The 20,649-nt window shown below is 47.1% G+C and overlaps 1 protein-coding gene across 2 annotated transcripts in view; it reads left to right on the plus strand.

Moving 5' to 3' along the window:
- Window positions 1-20,649, plus strand: part of Sufu (SUFU negative regulator of hedgehog signaling) — a 94,941-nt gene that overhangs the window by 29,637 nt on the left and 44,655 nt on the right. The window lies entirely within an intron of this gene.

Raw genomic sequence — 20,649 nt, forward strand, 5'->3', positions numbered from 1 at the left:
AACTTTCTTAGCTCAGTCTGTCAGAATCCTCCGGCCTGTGGAGGCTTCGGAGCCCCTGAATACTTCTCTGTGGCTAGTGTTCAGAGTACTTACATGACCTACATTTTTGTTTCTTTGATTTGGTGCCTAGCCTGCTTCCCTCTTACTCCTCCACCTTCCCATCCTTTTCTCACTTTGCATAATGACCTTGGCTAGCCTGAAACTCACTGTGTAGATCCACCTTCCTTAGCCTTCAAGTGCTGGGATTAGTTTCATACCTATACCCAGGTGAGAGAGGGAGAGGGGAAAGTGAGGAGAGACAGAATGTGTATTATGACATGGGGATTGAATCTGGGTCTTAAAGCCAAGTGCTCTGACACTGACCTGTATCCAGCCTGCAAATTTTTTCTTTCGAGCAGGGTTTCATTAAGTTGTCCAAGCTGACCGTGAACTCACCCTTTAGCCTGCTTATAGGCCTGTGCCACCAGGTCTAACTTTGAAAATAGATCGTTCTTTGATGTAGAATTTGATCTGCTACGGGAATGGGGGCTCTAAAGATGAGGCTTGCTTGTAGAAACAGGTACTCTACTGCTTGTTAATGTATTCATATGTGTACCTGCTTAGGTAGACAGAGATAAGGGAAGTGGAAAATAGATGTTACAAAATGCCAATAATTTCTAATGTGAAATCATTTTGAAATTATAATGCAAATCAGTGGATAATATGATTTTCTTTGCAAATATTCATTCACATACAGAATTAATCTCACTAGTGACTGTTTCTCCCCCTCCCTTTTTTGACAGTTTTTTAAAAAAGATTTATTTATTATTTGTACAGCATTCCGCCTGCATGTGTACCTGTGCACCAGAAGAGGGCACTAGATCTTACTATAGATGGTTGTGAGCTACCATGTGGTTGCTGGGAATTGAACTCATGACTTTTGGAAGAACAGCCAGTGCTCTTAACCTCTGAGCCATCTCTACAGGCTTGGACAGACTTGATATATAGCCAAAGCTGGTCAATTTTTCTTTAACTGGTTAAAAAGGTTGTGTGGTGCTGGTGATGCTGGTGATGGCAGTGGTGGTGGCTTCGGCACACACCTTTAATCTTAGCACTTAGGAGGCAGAAGCAGGCAGATTTCTGTGAGTTTGAGGCCAGCCTGGTCTAGAGAGTGAGTTCCAGGTCATCCAGGGAAATACAGAAAAAAACTTTCTTGAAAAAAAAAAGATGGTGAGGAGACTGGGGAAATGGTTCAGTAGGTAAAGGTTCTTGCTACCAAGTTGTCCTCTGATCTCCACACATATGCCAGAGCACATGTGCTCACACACATATATACACAAATAAATCTAATTTATTACATTTTAAAAAAGTGTTTGGTAGCTGGTGAAGTGGCTCAGTGGGTAAAGGGGCTTACTGCCACGCCTGAATTTGATCCCTGGAACCCAGATGGTGGGGAGAACCAGCTCCCTCTGATTGTCCTCTGACCTCCACATATGCGTCATGGCATGCCCCTTCATCCTCAGTAAATAATGAGTTAATTAAAAAAAAGTTGTTAGGAGACAAGAACTTAAAGACTCATTCTACAGATTACATATTTATTGATAGGAAGAAGAGGGGGTGAGCGATGGCTCCATGGTTAAGAGCACTGACCTTCCAGAGGACCTGAGTTCAGTTCCCAGCACAACCTCCTGTATCTCCAAGGTCCAGGGAAGCCAACTCTCTTTTCCCTTCATGGGCTGAGGGATTTCATGGGTGTATAGACGTACATGAAGGAAAATACTCTTATACAGAAAACAAAAATAAAGACATCTTGGAGAGAAGGGTGAGGACCATCCTGCCAAAGGAAGGTCTGAGCAGATGTGCCTCAGCCCGAGGATCACGCACTACCGGGCGCTGCTAACAAAGCGTTACCGTGTGGCTCCACATGCTGCAAGCCGAGCAGAGAGGCGCCAAGTATCGCTTTTCCTGGATCCACGCGGGAGTTACAGCCCAATGCGGAACACTGTGGGGCATTCTACAGCTCAGCTGCCTGGATTCCTGAACCTAGCAAGACCTGTCTCAGATTCAAGGCAACTTGGTGGTTCACAATCGATGTTTGATCCTTGATGGACCCTAGGAGAAAAAGGTCCTTTGTAGGACAACTGGGAAAATGTGAACGTGGGCTGTATGTGAAATGCTAGTGTTTGTGAAGTTTCTCATGTTTGTGGTATTGTGATTATACAGGATAATGGCTTTGTTCTTGGGAGATAAAGGCTGAAGTATCTATAGATAAACTGATACTAAATGACTCAACAAGAAGTAAGATGTGTGAGGGAAAGAAAGTACAAAATCTTATTAGTGGCTTAAGATGGCAGGTATCTAGATATTCATTTATGTTCATTTTACTCTTTTTTTTTTTTTTTTTTTGAGACAGGGTTTCTCTGTACAGCCTTGGCTGTCCTTGGACTTGCTTTGTAGACCAGGCTGGCCTTAAACTCACAGAGATTTGCCTGCCTCTACCTCCTAGATGCTGGGATCAAAGGTGTGTACCATTATGCCTGGTTATTCCTTGATTTTATGTGGTTGATTTAGGTACTTGCCTTGGAAGCCCTGTTCTAAATGCGGTAGAATCTGTGTGGTTTAGCAGGGCCAGATAGTAAACCTGGAATAAGGTGCAGAATCTACGTAGTATGATTAACGGCTCTTTAGATTAGATTTAGGCTGATCAGGCTCCCAGAGTGGAGCATGCTGGGCCGATGATAGAGCCCCTCCTTGTGGTTTGTAGCTCTCACTAACCCCTGTGTGGTTATGCTCTATCACGGTCGCACATAATTATATTATACAGAACATGTATGTTCTTTGCTTGGTATGTCCACAGATGCCCCCTACATGTGTAAATGGCATCGGAATTCTGATGGTCTTGCCTTTCTGTCCACTCTAAACCCATTAGCTTCATACAGAGTGCTCCACTCTCTTCCCCACCCAGCTGCATGTGAGGGCATGTTGAGCAGTATAGTCAAATGAGTGTTGAGACCTGCTTTTCCAGATCCAAATACCAGGCACGCTTTTAGCACCAGGCCAGTGGCAAGCAAAGGAAGGAGGAGTGAACTGTGGTGGGTGTAGAATCGGGGCAGCAGCGTCCACTCCGAGCCATCAGACCACAGCAGCAGCCTCTGGAGTTTGCTCTGAAGAGTGAGTCAGATGGGCCCTAAACTGAGCTCTGAGCGTCCACTGGAAAGTTTGCTAAGCTAAGTTTGGGAAGCTAAGCTGCAGAAACGCGAGCAGCCAAGGAAGGGACTTCCATAGAGGCCAAGCCTTCCTGACTACTTATAATGTAGATCACATTATATACAACCTGGAACAAACTTGGGTCAGGTGTTGCTGTGATTTGTTTTTGTTTTTGTTTTCTGTTTGTTTTTGTTGTTGTTTTATTTGGTTTGGGTTTTGTGTATGTGTGTGTTATTGTTGATTTGGTTTGGGTTTTTTTGTTTTTGTTTTGGGGGGGGGGTTGGACATAGGGTCTCACTCTGTAGCCCTGCATGGCTTGGAACTCACTATGTAGACCAGGCTTGCCTCCAACTCACAGAGATCTGCCTGCCTCTACCTCCTAGATGCTGGGATCCAAGGTGGGTACCTCATGTCTGGCTGCTCCTTGATTTTATGTGGTTGATTTAGGTACTTGCCTTGGAAGCCCTGTTCTGAATGCAGCAGAATCTGTGTGGTAGTGGGGCTGGATAGTAAACCTGGAATTAGGTGCTCAGGTGACTTGGACATGCAGGGTTTCAGGTGTGCTTGATCTGTGTGCTCAGCGTCTGGGGCTGTGGTCCTGTGCTTTGGCCTTGTGTTGCAGGGTGTCCTTCATCAGCTGGGAGGGATGACACTCATCCTGCTTCCAAGCTCTTGGTTTGCAGACACTTAGGTGGAAGTTTGTTTCTCCCAGCACTTACATGGCAGGCCTGGAGAGGGTTCAGATGGGTCTGCTTGGGTCAGTTGACACCCTTGTTGGTGGCCGTGGCTCCTTTCTTCCAACCACAGAGAGTGGGGAGGGGATCCCTTAAGCCGAAGGGTAAATCAGTCGTTCATGGGGCAGTAGAGGCACCTGTTACCTCAGTCATGGTGATGTGCAGTCACCCTGGCATGCCAGGCATTAGCGGAAGTGCAGAAGGACAGGCACCCGGTGTCCTGTCTTCTTGCATCTTATAGGCTGTGCTTCCAAGTGGGTGAGCACTCTGACCAGAGTGCCCTGTGAGGACACCCTGTATAATCACCGGAAGAGGAGCTGTTCCTGGCGTAGTTGGCTTTCATTCAGCAATAGGGATGAGGATGTTCTTTGGCATCTGGTCTGCCTTTCTCAGCATGTGGCTTGCGTTTTTAAAATGGCTTTCTCGTATTCTGGAGAGGGTTGCCTTGGCTCATTGCACCTCAGAGTATACAAAAGCTGGAGCAGCACTGCTTTTTCTTTTAAGACAGGTCTGTGGTGTGGCAGCATTGGAGGGACTGGACCTTTCTGTGCTATCTGGCGAGAGAGCAAGCTACGACAAAGCAAGGCCAGCTACACATTGGTCTCCTTTGCTCATTCCCTTCCTGCCTCAGACTCGCAGAGATCCGCCTGCCTCTGCCTCCCATGCACTGCGATCAAAGGCGTGTGCCACCATCACCTGGCACCTCCTGCTTCTTCATGATTGTATTTGCTACTTCTCTTGTTTCTGTGATAGAATACCTGAGAAAAGCAACTTGAGAGAGGAATGGCTTATTTTGGCTCACAGTTTCATAGAGATTTAAATTGCAAGGAAGATGTAGCAGAAACACGTGCAGTCTTGTCCACAAGAAACAGCTGTGGGCTAGAATGAGAGGCTGGCTTAACCTTAACAGCCTACTGTTACCAGCTGGGGACTGAGTATTCAAACACAGATGCCCAATGGGAATATTTCACTCTCTGGTAGCATCAAAGATGTTGTGACAAAGCTAGGAACCCCTCACCAGAATCATAGCCTCCAGCTATCAGAATCGTGAGCCTAATAAACCTCTTTGTGTTATAGGTTATCCAGCCTCAGGGATTCTGCTATAGCAACACAAAGATAAGGCATCAGAGGTCAAAGAACCTTGTTTACTGGTCAGGGCCTGGGACAGTAGAAAAATATCATGAGAAAAGAAAATGTTCCAGTTGTAGGACATTTTCATTTCACCTGCTCCTGCAGATTTAGAGCCAACTCTGGCCCCTGGCAGAGCCCTTAGGAAGGTTTTGTGGTAAACACATCAGTACTCAGGAGTAGACATCTCAGCGTCTGTCTTTCCTACTTCACAGCCAGTTCCTCTTCCTTCCTGTTCACTTAACGTTTTGATCAGCTTATGCTTTCTCATCAGATGGCCAGCGACAGCGACAGCTCTTCTTACCCGCCCTCTGGGTTTCATTAACCCACACTCCCCGCCCCTCCGCCAGTACTGAGCTGTGCTTTAGAGTTCTGCAGGAGAAGGGTGGATTCTTTCAGTTCTGCCATTGGTAGGCCTTAACCACAAATTCCAGGCCAGTTTCACTAGAGTTTTCAGGAGAAACACTGTCCCAAGCTTTGTAGTCTACACTGGGGAGGTTCGAGTGCCTTTGCCTGCTGCTGCTTAATGGCAACCTCATGACAGTTCAGACTCCAATAGGGAGACAGGGAGATTTTCCCGGGACCTTTTCCTCAGTCGCCAGATGGGGGCAACCAACCAGTTAAACTGTCTGTGGCACTGACAGACTGGCACCATTGAGTTGGTTTTTAAACATTTTTTTTTTCTGTTTATAAAGGAAATTGTAGCCGACAGGGCATGGCAGGCAACATGCCTGTAATCCTAGCACGTCAGAAGTGGAGGTAGGAGAATCAGGAACTTGAGATCATCCTTAGCTGCACAGTGAGTTCAAAGTCAGACTCAACAACATGAGACACTGTCTAAAAAGTGAAAACAATCACATAAATAAAATCAGTAGTTGTTCATTTTAAAACGCAAACAGATATTCTCATGATTCTCTGAGGCCCAGCAGCTTCAGGCATGTGCCTCCAAGAACATCCAATGAGCCCAGCCTCGCAGGAGGAAGGAGCTGGTGGAAAAGAGCATTTTTCTTCATTTGCATTATTTTCCTCATGTGCCTGATACACACTAGGGCTCTAGAGATGCTGGGGAGGCCAAAGGGAAAGAGACAGGATCCTGTCCCAACATGGAGACAGTGACTGGAAGACGAGACAGGCCATATGAGAAGTGGATTCTATGGAGCACCGAGGAGGGCAAAGGCAAAGGCTCCAGAAACATTAAAGTGGTGGCACGTTTTAGATCACAGGGTTGGCGGAAGACCGACTGAAGGCAAGAAGGAAGAGAAAGACATTTTTGGCAGAGGGAAACATGTGTGAGCCCCTGGAGGAGGGAAAGAGCCTCCGTCAGCCAGCTGAGGGGAGAGGAAAGGCCAAGCTGCACGTGTGGCTGGAGGCGCAGCCTGGATGGGAAAGTGCTGGGCCTCGAGGCAAGTCAGGACTGAGTCTGGAATTGATTCTAAGGGCAGTGGAAAGCTGCAAATGCCTTTTAAGAAGAGAGGGGGGCAGGAGGAGCTTGGAGAATGAAGACTTTGTTCCTTTTAATAAGATGTGCTTGGTTGGACTGTGGTGCCTGCATTTTGACTGTTTTTTTGTGTATGAATGTTTTCCTACATGTTTGTAAGTGCATCACGGACATACTGAGTATCCTAGGAGGCCAGAAGAGGGCGTCAGATCCTCTGGAACTGGAGTTACATATGGCTGTGAGCTGCCCTTTGAGTACTAGATCATCTGGAAGAGCAACAAGTACTCTTAACCACTGAGTCATCTCCCCAGCCCCTTAGGAAGAGGGCATGTTGAGAGGTCTTTCCAGAAGATGCTGAGGGTCTATGCAAGGTTGGAGCCAGCCATCACTTGCAGATTTCGTGCTTTGCCCTCCTAACCCTTGGGACCTTAACTCAGGGAAAGCCTTCCCCAAACTCTAACCACCGAGGCTTGCAGCCTCCTCCCTTGCTACATCTTGTTGTGGTCCTCACCATACCTGTGCTCAGCAGCACACAACAGTGTTACTGTTCCAGCTCTCACAGGGAATCAGGCTGTACTTCCTCCTGCCCCTCTCCACACCACCACCACACAGCTGAGTCCCGCCCAGGTAAGACATTGCCCTGCCACAGATCCCAGCTTCCAGGTGTGGATGCCAGTACTTAAGTGAAGCTCTGAAAGGAAATGCTCCTCTCACCGAAGAGAGCTGAGTCCTCTGCTTCCCGGGTTGGATAAGCTGCCCTCATCGCCCCATCAGCTAACCAAAGCCAAATGGAGCTGCCTGCTTACATTAGCATCATTTTTCTTCCTCCTAGTCTTTTTTATTTTCCTGACATTTTCTTTCCCTTTGGCTGATTTATCCTCTTTTTTTGGTTGCTATGGTTCTGTAAAATATTTCCCCTTTCATCTGTTAGTAATACTGACCAACTGCAAGTCAAAACACTTTCTCTGCGTTTCCAAAGATTTTAGATTAATAGCTGAAAGATTGCATTCCTACTCCACAGAAGGAAAACAGGTCAGTCCTCAGAAATGAGCATGTGCTCCAAAGTCTAAGTGGTTTAGCCCAAGCTAATAAATCCAAGCATTTTTAAGGAAGGCTGAGAGCAGAGGTTGCCAAGTACAGCCCACAGGCCAAATTCTGATGGCCACCTGCTATGCACAGGAGACTGCATGGGAGTGCTTGTGTCTGTTGCCCGTGCCACAGCTGCCCATGCCACAACAGCAGAGGTAAATGGTTGAGCCTGGGGTGTAGCTCAGTGGTAGAGCACTTGCTTCACATCTGTGAGGGTGTGGGCTCAATCCTCAAACTCTAGAAAAGAAAAGCAAAACAGAACATTACATGGCCTATGCAATCCACAAAGACTTAGTATCTGGCCACTCACTGAAAAGCCTAACTTTTCACTTGGAAAACGTCCCCCACCTCTGAATAATACCCAAGTGCAGAGGAGGCCACCGCCTGGAGTCTGAGGTTGGAGAGACTCTGAGAATGGAAATGCCTTGCTGCCTTCTGTGAGCCAGCCTGAGGGATCACTGTAGCCTAGTGCTTCCCTGAGGAGGGAGGGAATGTGTCTCCTGCTGAGCTGCTTTGGCTTTCCTGGTCTGTATCCTACTTGCAGACCACTGTGAGCCCCTTGGAGCTTTAGTACAAAGAAGCCATTTAACAGACATTAAGCTGAGATAATTCACCCTTAGGCTGGGTCTCTCATCTCTGCTCTCCTGTGGAGTCCTAATTGCTTAACTTTCAAGCTGAATGTGACTTCTTTGTTTATGTCACCTGCATTTTAGAGGTGCTCCCTGCAGGGGGCACTGAAGGCCACGGCAAGAAGAAAGCACAGCTGGAGAGTTGAGGCGATAGAGCCAGACTTCTCACTCATGATAGGCTTTTTTATTTATTTAAATTTGGTTTCGTTTGGTTGGTTTTGATGACCATTGCCATGGGTTTAGAGGAGATGGTGGAACCATGTTTCAGGGCCCCAAGTATCAGGCTTCCTGGGTTCAAATCCCCAGTTCAGCAAGGTGAAATGCACAGGGCATTAGGTCAAACCGGTACATCTCCTCAAAGACTTGATTACTTCATCTGAGAAGCACAGTTTTAGCTATGGGAACTGAAGGCTCACTGCCTGGCACCACACATGGACGCAATAATACTGTTCGTGGGGACTTGTTTTGGTTGTTGCTTATTTGGGTTTTTTTTGAGACAGGGTCTCCTGTATCCCAGGCTGGCCTCGAACTCATTGTATTTTGAGCTCCTGATCCCCCTGCCTCCACCTCCTGAACAAAGCACAGTACTGTATCTTGGTAGGTCCTAATCATACTACTAGCGTGTCCTCATCGTGGAGATGTGGATGACTAAAAAAGGGTAGTCATGGAGGCACTGACTGTGTTGGGGGCTAGGGGTCATTGCTACTTCCTTTCTTGTACCTGTCTGCCATATTGAAATTTCCTACAGAGATGTGGTTTTGTTATTAGGGGGAAATACAAAGGGACTGCTGCTGGCCTCCTTCCTTACTTCCAGCTCTCTTGGTAGGAAACGACAGGCACCTGTAAGCCAGACACAGCCCCGCCTAGGGTCCCTGGAAGTGGATCCCAGCTCCAAGCCTTTCTTTTGCATCAGGGGAAAGACCCAGTGGCAGGTATGGCTGTCTCTCCAGAGTTCTGATGAGGGTCCAGGAGCATGTCCAACTCTTCACAGAGCGATTTCCAGGACGCTAGAACCAGAGAGGAAGTGAGGTGGAATACACGCTGTCCCAGCTACTCAGTCAGCTGAGGCAGTGAGATCACCTGAGCCCAGGAATCCAAAGCCAGGCTGGGCAACCCTGTGAGACCAGCTGGACTCCACAGCAGTTATGGCCCCTTTTCTGCCTGCAGCGCACCCTGAGGTGCTCTCTGGAGAGCAGGCAGTTTCTTCTTAGCTTTGGGCCTACTAGCCTCCAAGCAGACCTTGTTTGGATTTGATGGTTTAGGAGAACAGGAGGCTGTCTGCTTCCGCTGGCCATGTCTGAGTCCTCCCACACTGAGCAGTGGTGACTGCACTCTGAAGTCTGTGTCCTTTACATCTTTTCACAGGCCACTCAGTTCACTTGCTTGTTAATGTCTGTCTTAGCTGGAGCACTTTAGTTTCCCAACCATAACTTTATCGGTTTTTGCTACTGCTAAAATACCAGGTGATGCTGGAAACATGAAAAAAGCAGGTCATAGAACAATGGCTAGAGTAGAGTTATGTTTTTGCTTTTAAAAAAGAAAATATGATCTGGGCAGTGGTGGTGTACACCTTTAAACTCAGCCCTCAGGAGGCAGAGGAAGGCATGTCCCTTGAGTTGAGGCCAGCCTGGTCTACAGAGTCCTGTCTGCAGGACAGCCAGGGCTACACAGAGAAACTGTATGGAAAAAAAAAAAGATAAAAGAAAGGAAGTAGGATACCAAGGCCTGAATTCTAATCCCAGCCCAGAAGCAAAAAGAAATGGGAATTTGATTATGCGTCCTCACAGGAAAGTGTGGCTGGCAAGATGGGCAAAGGATGACCGAGATGCTCGGGACCCACAAGGAGAAAGCCGCCTCCTGCAAGCTGTCCTTTCGCTGCCACTGTGTTCTGCCTGCCTGCCTGTCTGGCTCTCTCTCTCTCTCATGCACACAAATTAATACATGTAAAAAAGTGGCCACATTAGAGAAGCGGGACTGTAGAAGAAATTTCACAGTCACTGTAGTTGTCTGCCAGTGAACCTTCTGATAAGCCTGATAACTCTGAAGATAACTAATTGAAAATGAAGCAGACCTTGTCAGAGGCCTGGGCAGTCTCTGAGCAAATCTTCCTACAGAAACTAATTGGACAGCTATTACTTAGTACCGTATGCGATAAGTTACTTTCTGTACCAGTGTCATCTTTTTGAAGTCTTTGATGGTTTTTATTTTTAAGACAATATCACTATTTAGCTGAGACTGGCCTGAAAGTTATCATGGAGCCCAGGCTGGCCCCAAACTCAGTCCCCCTGCCTTAGCCTCCCAAGTACTTAGGATTACAGCTGTGCACCACCAAGTGTAATAATTAAAGGTTTTGTTGTATGCCCGCTCTAGCTCCCATATGTGACACAGAGACTGAACACATTTATAATGAACTCCAAGCACCATAGCTGGGCAGGTATTGCTCTATTCTAACTTGACTATGCTAGCCTGGCTACTTCCCAGCCATGTGCCCTGTTACTTGTCCTCTAGCCTGTCCCTGGCCGCCTCTGTTCCATCTTTGTCCCCATGGCAACTCCTCCATGGCGACCTCCTCCTCATGGCCCGGCGACTTTCTCCTTCTCCAGGCCCAGCCTCATGGCCGAATCCCCATGGCCATCTCTCCACGGGCACCTCCTTACCACGCCAGCCACCTTCTCCTCCTCTCCCTCTCTCCTCGGGACCTCCAGACTGGGAAGTCCTGCCTAGTGTCTGCTCTGCCCTGCCATTGGCTCTTTAACTTCTTTTTTAACCAATCAGAGTGAATTGGGGGAGTAATTTTTATACAACATCGAGACAGGAGATTTCTCAATACCAGAATCTGTTAGCATTTAGCTCACTGCCAGCTTAGCAATTAACAATCGAATATACAGAGACACACCTTAATACAATGTGAGTGAAGGTCACCTCTACAATGACCTCCAGCTTGAAGTCTTTGGAGCTGAGCTCAGTAGCAATGTTTTGACAGACAGTGTGTTCCCTTGTATGGAAGTAGCATGGCAGACAGTCTTGATGAGCTTTTGGGGTCATCTCCAGCCCCATCCACCCCCAGTTTAAATGGTGTGAAAGGAACATGTGACTGCAGCTTACAGCTATGTCCCCTCAGTTGAGGACAGGTTCCTAAAGTGGGTTGCCAGGTAATGTGATCTGTGCATTTGGCAGTTTGGTGCCTGAGCCCAGCTGCCCTCTAAGAAGGAATGCAGACTCTTGGGGTTGCTGGCTGGGACTGCTGCTCTCTCTCACCTGCCAGAAGCCCGGCACCAGCGAAGATGCTGTGTTGCCTCTAAAGTCCACAGAAGTCACAGGAGTCTTCCAAGTCTCAGGACTTCAAAGATGCCTCAGTTCCAATAATAAGGAAGTTCTCTGAGGCCGGAGACTTCAAGGCTCAGCAGACCCTGGATCTTGGCAAGCCCTGCTTCCGGCCTTCAGCCTTGGTCCTGCAAGGAGTCTGACCAAAGCACCAAAATATTATCACTAGTCACCATTACTCCCTCTTACAGTCAGGTCACGTAGAGTTTCTTAAGCTTCCTCTCTTTCCTTTAGCTGAGAGTGGACGGGCTTGGATCAGGTGCAGACGGCCAGGATCCGCTCTTTACCCATGTGCCTTTGCGTGCCATCTCTGACCAACAGCTCTCCTCGGCTCCACTGTCTGCACTTCTCCAGGGTCCAGGCTTCTTTGCTGTCACCCATCCTTGCAGTGTACTGAGCTTCCTTGACTATGAAAGGGATTTTCTGTGTACTCCATCCTCTCTGACTGTGACTTTGAGCAAGAGGAAGGAGGCTGGAGAGGGAGGGGCTTTTGTTTTGTTTTAGTTTGGTCTTTTTGAGACAGGGCCTCACCCTGTAACCTTGACTGGACTGGAACTCAAAAGATCCATCTGCTTCTGCCTTCCAAGTGTCTGGATTCAAGATGTGTGCCGTCATGCCCCGATCAAGTGAAAGGTGTTTGAAAAAATTCCTAGGAGCACAGCTTTGTATCTCCCTTGGTTAGATTTCTAATCTTTTCCAGCTCCTTTTGATGTCAAACAAAACCTAGAAGGAAACTGTTGTGGTACATAATGCTGATACAGTGGGGGGTAGGGACACGGCAGGTCCATGCCAAGGTGTACCCCCTGAGGGGTTATGCCATGCAAACAGAAGTGGTATTAAAGGAGGTTTACTGAGGGGAAAGGGAGGGGAGTGAGCCCTGAGGGCAGAGAGAGAGAGAAAGGGCCCCCCAGGACAGAGAGAGAGAGAATGTGGGGACTTAGGGAACCTAGAACAGAGAGAAGGGAGGGAAGGAAGGGGACAAGGAAGAAAGGAGGAAGAGAGAGAGAGAGAGAAAAGCAAGAGTGAGAGCTGGATGTGGCCAGGGTGTTAAAAATCATGAGGCTGGTTAACCGATATTCTCTGCAAGAAGTTTATTAGGAGGGAGGGGGAGCAGGACATCGAGAGAGAGAGAGAGAGAGAGAGAGAGAGACAGACAGAGAGAGAGAGAGAGAGAGAGAGAGAGAGAGAAAGGGAAGGGGCGCAGAGAGAGAGTGTGTAAGAGAGGAGTAAGAGAGAGACCACGTGTCGGAGTCGTCCCCTTAAGAGGCAAGGTAACCACGCCTTCCAGGTGTGGCCACCTGGTTGGAGACACATGATGACATCATAGGTTGCTGGGTAATCCAGAAGCAGGTTGTGTTCCAAAATACTAACACAGGGTCCTTATATCTGGTACTCACCTGGCTCACTTGGGTACGGCAATTGCTAGGACCCTGAAGGCAGGCCAGCTGAATAGCCTGTTCGCTAACAAATACTTTGTATATTTCTTCTTGCTTTTCTTTCGTTTCTGCGAAAGGGTCTCAAAAATCTTGCTGCATCTGCCTCCTGAGTGCTGGGATTACAGACTTGCATCTCCCCTCATCTTTCTCCCTCTTCATCATGTGATTTGCCTTTCAGAGTTTTACAGCCACATTGAGCCCAATTAATATCAGGAACTCCACTGAAATGAACTTTTTATGGTTCTGAATTTTCAAAAGGTGGTCCACTGTGGTTGGAGGAGGAAATTCTTTCTTCTACCACTTGACCAAGGTGGAAGAACTTCATAACTGGCGTCTACCTTCAGCAGCTCAGTTATGAAGGACTTGGCCTTTTAACCACAAAAGAACCTGCTGACCATCCATATGGGAAATTTGTGTGCACATAGTTTGTTTGCTTGTCTTGTTCTTATTTCTTAGGCTGTACCTTTACCCTTCCCTGGTAGCTTGTCTGGAAGCCCTGCAGCAGGGCGGCTGTGTGCATGTGTGTAGAAAGGCAGGGGTGCAGTTTGTACAACTGAGGCATCAAAGCTCCAGAGCGCCATCTTTTCCTCCCCCTGTAGGAGGAGGTCAAGGAGAATTGATTACCCAGAACCCGCTTTGCTTTGTTCCTATGTCATGTGTGCACATCAGCATATTCAGCTGCTTTCTCTGTTTCTGATGTGAGCCTGCTACAGGACAGAACTTTGGCTGTAGCTTGGGGATGGGGTGCTGGGCAGAGGCCTGCAGGCTTCTGCTGAGGCACTCACTCACAGCTGGATCTGATCCCCTGAAGGAGAGGGTAAGACTCAGCTTGAAGAAAGGTGAGCGGGCTGACTGGAGGAGGGGGTCTTAGGACTCTGGGCCACAGTGTAGAGCCCTCAATGCTGGGTCAACCCCTTCCCCCAAATGAGGTTAGCATGGGGGGGTGCTGGGGGCTACAGAGACTGTCTGTGCCCTCCTAAAGCCTGGTGAGGCCTTTATCTGTTAAAAGTATGCATCCCACTTTTCTCCCAGCATAACTTAGAGTAAGGAAAATGCCCCTGCCAGAGCTGTCAAAATTGGGGTGAGCTTATGGAAAGAAGCCTGGGGCCAGTCCGGGGCCACCTCTGGAGAGTCGTGATGCTTGTTCCCAGAAAGCTACCCCTAAGTGAACTGCAGCCCCGGGAAGGGGCTCTTTTTCTGGTTTCAAAGGAGAACTCTGGGTCCAGCTCGTTGAGCTGCCCCAACGGTCCCAGCAGCAGCTTGGAATGGAGTTTCAGATCCTCTCCATGTGTTTTGGCTTCATCCTGGCTCTTCCATAGGTGGATCACATCCTAACTGGCCCCTCCTCCTCAGCAGTCTGGGAGGTGTCTGGCATGTCCTAGAGCCCAGCCTGAGTCTTTAGAGAGCACACGTGGGCATTGATTGCCACTGTGGTCTGTGAGCACCAGAGCAAGAGAAGATGAGCTGGGAGCCGCTCCAGGGCGCAGTGCTTGCCCTGCCTTTCCGCGGCCCTGGGTTTGGTTCCCAGCACAGCATGTAGGAACAAACAAGACAGGAAGATGAGACCCCTTCCTGAGACAGTGTGGTTGCTGTGCCATGAGAAGCTTGATTGCAAAGTTACCAAGAACAGTGGAGACATTTGCTTCAGCCTCACGATCCCCAGAGGAACATTTTCCTCCCCTCCAGCTCTAAGCACCTTAGCTGTAAGGGCCTCACGGGGATGGGGCCCTGCTTTTCCCATGTAGCACAGTGCGGGCAGCCAGCCACCTGCTCCAGTGTTGGGATGAATTTGGAACCCTTGGAGAATGTATTCACATTTTTTTTCAGTGTTTCAAAAGCAGGACTAATTATTTCTCAAACAATAGCTGTTTCCTGCAACCCGTTTCCCTAGATTTTGCTAATTTATTATATCCTGGCCAGTCAGGCTTCAGGCCACAGGACTAAAGCTGGACTCTGGGGAGGTAGGAAGGGGTAAGGTCAATTTGAGGCACCCATAACAGTTTCCACACCCATTCAGCACTAGGCTCGCAAGCACATACACATACACAAACATTCATACACATAGATATAGACACACACATAAACAACACACACATATACAACATGAACACAGACATACGCACTCACACCCACACACCAAACATACACACACACAGACACACAGTCGTACACACATACACAAATATACACACACACAGACACATGCAGACACACACATACACAAATATACACACACACAGACACACACATATACAGACGTACACAGACTCACATACAGAAACATACACACATGCACAAACACAGTTTTAAGAGGATTTGCCAGGGAGTGGTTGAGGAATGTGCTCTGTGGATTAGTGTGTCCTTTTAGGCAGGGGATGGCATGGCGCTGACTGGAGCTGGCTTTCTTTAGGCACTGCTATTCTGGACGCTCTAGCATTCAGGGAGGGCTGGGCTCTGATGGCCAACGGTGAGCTTTCATGGACCCTGAGGGCTCACAGGAAGGAAGGCTGCAAAGCCACTCCCAACCCCCACCAGGAACAGCCCTTTACAGAACAGGGCTGACCCCAGGATTTCCAGTCTCTCCTGGTGAGGAGACTTAGGGAACCGGAGGGAAAATGAGCCCCTCTAGCCCCTGTCTGGACAGCTGGGCCTCGGACCAAGGCTTTATTAGCATTTGAAAACCCCTCTGAAGGGCCAGAGCTTCCTGGGGCGGGCTCTGGGGCCTAGTGCTGAGACCCGTGGTGGCTTCCCACAGAATAGGGCCAAGCGTCCAGGGCATAAAGACCAGGCTGGACTCAAGAATGAGCCCTTTGTGGCTTTGTCCCTAGCTTGAAAACTGTGACCAAGGCTTTCATTGTTAAGAAAGACTATTTTTTGGCCACTGCAGACCTGCCTGCCCTCCATTGGAAAGTTCTGTTAGTGTGTCATGCTCTCTGTCATGCTCTCTAAACGTTTGTTGCAAAGTTCGGCTTTCTGGTGAGTCCTCTTCATTCAGTAGTACCTTCTGCAACCTTGGCCACACACGTGCTCAGGGTGAACTGTTTTAACCCTGAAGCAGCAGGCCTGCAATTTTTTATTTTTATTATTTTTTAGCCTCAGGGTCTCTTCATTACTTCCTAAATTAAGCCCCTTCCCAAATTAAGCCTGAACACAGTGTTATTTGATCATTCATATTTAAACAGTTTGGGTTTACAAACATTTATTTTTAAATCTGTGTCAATAATGGTTAATAAAAGGCTATAAACCTTTCCAATCTTTTCCCTGTGTCCAGTCTAAAGCCTCGCCTGGTTATTTGGGAAATCAGGAGCAATGGTGCCACCTACTGGGCTCTTCCTCTTACTACAGGCTCGGTGGCTGTCCTGTTTTCGGGCAAGTGCACCTTGGTGGGGGGTGTCTGTGGTACATGGCAGTTGTACATGGCCAACAAGCCAGCTTAGACACTGAGATTGGGCCGTTCACCTAAGGTTACACCTAGTAAGGGGAAGAGGCCTCCGAACTCCGGTTCATCCCTCTGCCGTGGTCTGACTTTAGAGCCAGTAGCCTTCTTTCGGCCCTGTTGATTTTGTCCTAGTTTAATATGACTTCTTAATGCAGCATTGTGAACTATGTTCATTCCCATTTTTCAATATTATAGCAGCAGTACCAGCTAGGACATACTTAGTTATCGCCATTGTATTTTGGAACTGTCAGATTTTCCCTAATGACAAACTAAACACCACTAATCTTCAGCTTGTTTTCCAGCATTCAGTATGATGCTATGAAGTTGAAATTGTTGTTGTTGATTGGTAAATTGATTGGGATGGGAATGTTTGGTGGTAGAAATCATGCCTAATGTGTAACGTGTGGCTTCCATTGCCAGCACTGAAGGAAAAGTAAGTTTGAGTAAAGTTAGGTTTGTTTAGGGGCTGGAAAGGTGGCTCAGCTGCTGCTCTTGCAGAAGACCCCGGTGTGGTCCCCAGCACCAGTATGACACTCACAAACATCTATAACACCAGTTCACAACCGTCTATAATCCGGCACCCTCTTCGGTTCTGCTGGGGCTCTGCATGCACGTGGCACATACATCCATGCAGGCAGAAGCATCAGATAAAACAACAAAAACTCCATAAAAGTGTGTTTGGGTAAAATGTATGTTAGTGTCTGGAAAACTCTAAATAAGTAATGATACAGGGGCACAGATAAGGCAAGGCTCTTGGTGTCTGTGAGGGTGGACAGACATGTCCACCCTCACAGACATGCCGCATGATTGGCAGTCTCAAGGACCCTTTCCTCAACTGAGTATAGGATGTTGACCTATCATATTCTGTGCTGTCCCGGCAGTATGAGCCAGTTTCTGCCAGGCTGGCTGCTCTTCCTGGGGGTGTAACAGTAGGCTTGGTTTCCTCTCCTTTGCCTCACTCCAGTATTCTCATCCTCTCTTCCTCCCCATCTTCTTCCTCTTTTGGATGACTTTTGATGACTCACATAATATATAATTCACAGTTGGAAACCATTGCTTCAGTAGACCTGGAATGTTCTTAGCACCTCCCAAAGAAACACTCATGCAGACCTTTCTTTTTTCCTGATCACTCTCTGTTTCCTCTGGCCATTCCAGCTATCCAAGGACTCTGTAACAATAGAATCAGATAACAAATACATGCTTGCCAGCATGGTGGCACACATCTTTAATCCCAGAGGCAGAGGCAGGTGGATCACTGTGAGTTGGAGGCCAGCCTGGTCTACAAAGTAAGTCCAGGACAGCCAAGGCTGTCTGGAAAAAAGGAACAACAACAAAACAAATATGTGATCATCTATGACTAGCTTTTTTCACTTAAGTATGATTTTTTTTATTAGATTCATTCTCTCTCTCTCTCCTTCCCTCCGTGCGTGAGAGAGAGAGAGAGAGAAAGAGAGAGAGAGGATGTGCATGTATGTGTGTGCTTGTGCCACAGTACATAAATTGGAGAGCCACTGCAGGAATCATTTCTTTCCTTCTACCGTGTGAGTCCTTGGGATCAAACTTAGGCTTTCCAATCTGGGTGCTGGGAATTGAACCTGGGCCCTCTGCAAGAACAGCACATGCTCTTAGCCCTGTGCCATCTCTCTAGCCCTTTCTTGTCTTTGGATACAGTGTCTCTTATTAAAACTGGAGCTCACCATTTTAGCTCAGTTTGGCTGGCCAGCTGAGGACTGTGTTAGGACTCCTGCTGTCCTCTGTCTCCCTAGGGCTGGGATTACAGGTGCTAGCCACACCCAGCCCTTTTCTCTGGTTTCTGAGCGGTTGAACTCAACTCTTATGAAGCATCTCCAAAGCACTAATTTATCCACATTCTTACTGCTCTGTTTTAATGCATACAAAGCACTGTTATCTCTTTGTGGCTTCAACTTTAATTTTCTCTTTAAATATTTTGAACCTCTTTTTATGTGCTAATTGGCTGTTTATGTCTTCTTTGAAGAAACATTTATTCAGATATTTTACTCAATTTTAATTATTTGTCTCATTGAGTCGTAAGAGCTCTTTATATATTCTGGACACAATATGCTTTATATCTTATGAGCACTTATCAGGTTTTTGGCCTGGCAACATTTTTCCATTCTGTAAGTTGTCTTTTTAAAAATTGTGTTCGAATATAAATAACATGCAGTTTTCATCGTTAAACACTCGGGTAGCGTTAAGCCTGTTCACAGTGCTATACAGCAAGCAGCCCCACCATTCATCTGAGCACGTTTCTTCTCGTCTCCCAGCTCCTCACTGCCGTTCCACCCCATCTCTGAAAGCATGACTACACAGGGTGGGTTTCCCACAGGAGTGGAATCAGGAATCAGTTCTCCTTTTCTGTCTGGTTTCACTTAATAGAATTGTTTCACGGTTTGTCCATGTAGTAGCACAGGTTAGAATGTTCATCTTTTTAAGGCTAAATAATGTTTCGCTTTGTATAAATTACACGTTTTGTTGATTTGTTAGTTTATTGATGGGCGTTTGGATAGCTTCCACTCTTTCGCTATTGTGAATAATGCTGCAGTGAGCACTGGCACGCAATCTGCTCAAGTCCCTGCTTCGAGTTCTTTTGAGTATGTACCCCAAATTGGAATTGATGGATCATATGGTAATTCTGTTTTTTAGTTTTTGAGGACCTGCCATGCTGTTTCCATAGCAGCTGTACCATTTGACTTCGCCATCAGCAGGCTACAAGGGCTCTAATTTTTCCACATCAGTCACCAATACTTGTCATTTCTGGATTTGTTCTTGTTATTGTTTATAATTGCAATTCTAATGGGTGTAAAGTGGGCATGGTTTGATTTGCATTTCTTTTTTCTTTCTTGTCGGTGATGGCTACAGCACAAAATGGTTTTAATTTTGATGAAATTCAATCTGTCTATCCATTGTTGCTCGTGCCTTTGGTATTACATCCAGGGAACCGGTGCCTAATCTGGCACTTCTTTGTTTTCTTTTAAGTGTTTTGCAGTTTTAACTATCATTGTTAGGTCTGTGATCCATTTTGAGTCAATTTTTGTTTATGGTATAAGGAAAAGATCCAATTTGAGTCCTTTGAATTTGGGTAGCCCGTTGTTCCGGCACCATTTGCTGGAAAGACTCCTCTCTCCCTGAGTTGTCTTGGCACCGCTGTCAACATTAATGGCCATAAGTGTGCAGTTTTATTTCTGTACTCCAATTGTGCTGTATTGATCCGATGCCTCTCTCGTGCCAGCACGGTACTCACGGCCGCCGTAGCTTCATAGCAAGCCTGAAGCTGGGAGGCTTGAGCTGAGAGATGGTGGGCTCACAGGCAGAGCACTGGCCTAGTGTGTATTAAGACCCTGAGTTCGATTCTCAGTACTGCAAAGACAGACAAGTAAACAGTAAAATCAGGAGACTGGCCTGAAACTTTCTTCCATTTTTTTTTTCCTTTTCTTGTTATTTATAGGTTTATTTTCAGTTCCAGGGGTGGAGCTCAGAACTTTGTTCATACTTAGAAAATATCCTTTCTTGCTCACTTTTTAGTTTATCCTATGTGTATGAGTGTTTTGCCGGCACATATATTTATGTATGTACCATTGCTTACCTGGTGCCCTTGGGCATCAAAGGGCTTTGGATCCCCTGGAACTGGAATTACAGATGGTTGTGAGCCACCATGTAGGTGCTGGAGACCAAACCCCAGTTCTCTGTGAGAGCAACAAGTGCTGTGGCTGCTGAACCATCTCTCCAGCAGCCAAGTGCTCTATCACTGAGCCACATCCTGGTCCTTAGTTTTTGTTTCTTTAGTATTTGTTTTGTTTTTCTTATTAAAATTAGTTTAATTAAGCTGGACCCTGGTGGTGCCTGCCTTCAATTCCAGTACTTGGGAGGCAGAGGCAGGCAGATCTTTGAGTTCAAAGCTAGCCTCCTCTACAGAGGATGTTCCAGGACAGCCTGGGCTACACAGAGAAACCCTGTCCCCAAAACAAAACAAAATCAGCATAATTGGTTTATTTCTTTCTTTTAGACTGGGCCTTACTATTTTTCCTGGCTGGCCTGGATGTCACTATGTAGACCAGGCTAGCCTCAGACTCACAGGTCCACATGCTTCTGCCTCCCAAGTACTGAGACTAACAGTGTGCCACCATTCTCCCAGCTAGCCCTTGGGTTTTGAGACAATTTTGTTATGTAGCTCAGGCTAGCCTCAAGCTCTCAATCCCTCCGTGTTTGAATGAACGTAACAGTGCGT

Source organism: Meriones unguiculatus, chromosome 1, assembly GCF_030254825.1.
Source record: "Meriones unguiculatus strain TT.TT164.6M chromosome 1, Bangor_MerUng_6.1, whole genome shotgun sequence".
Lineage (NCBI taxonomy): Eukaryota > Metazoa > Chordata > Mammalia > Rodentia > Muridae > Meriones > Meriones unguiculatus.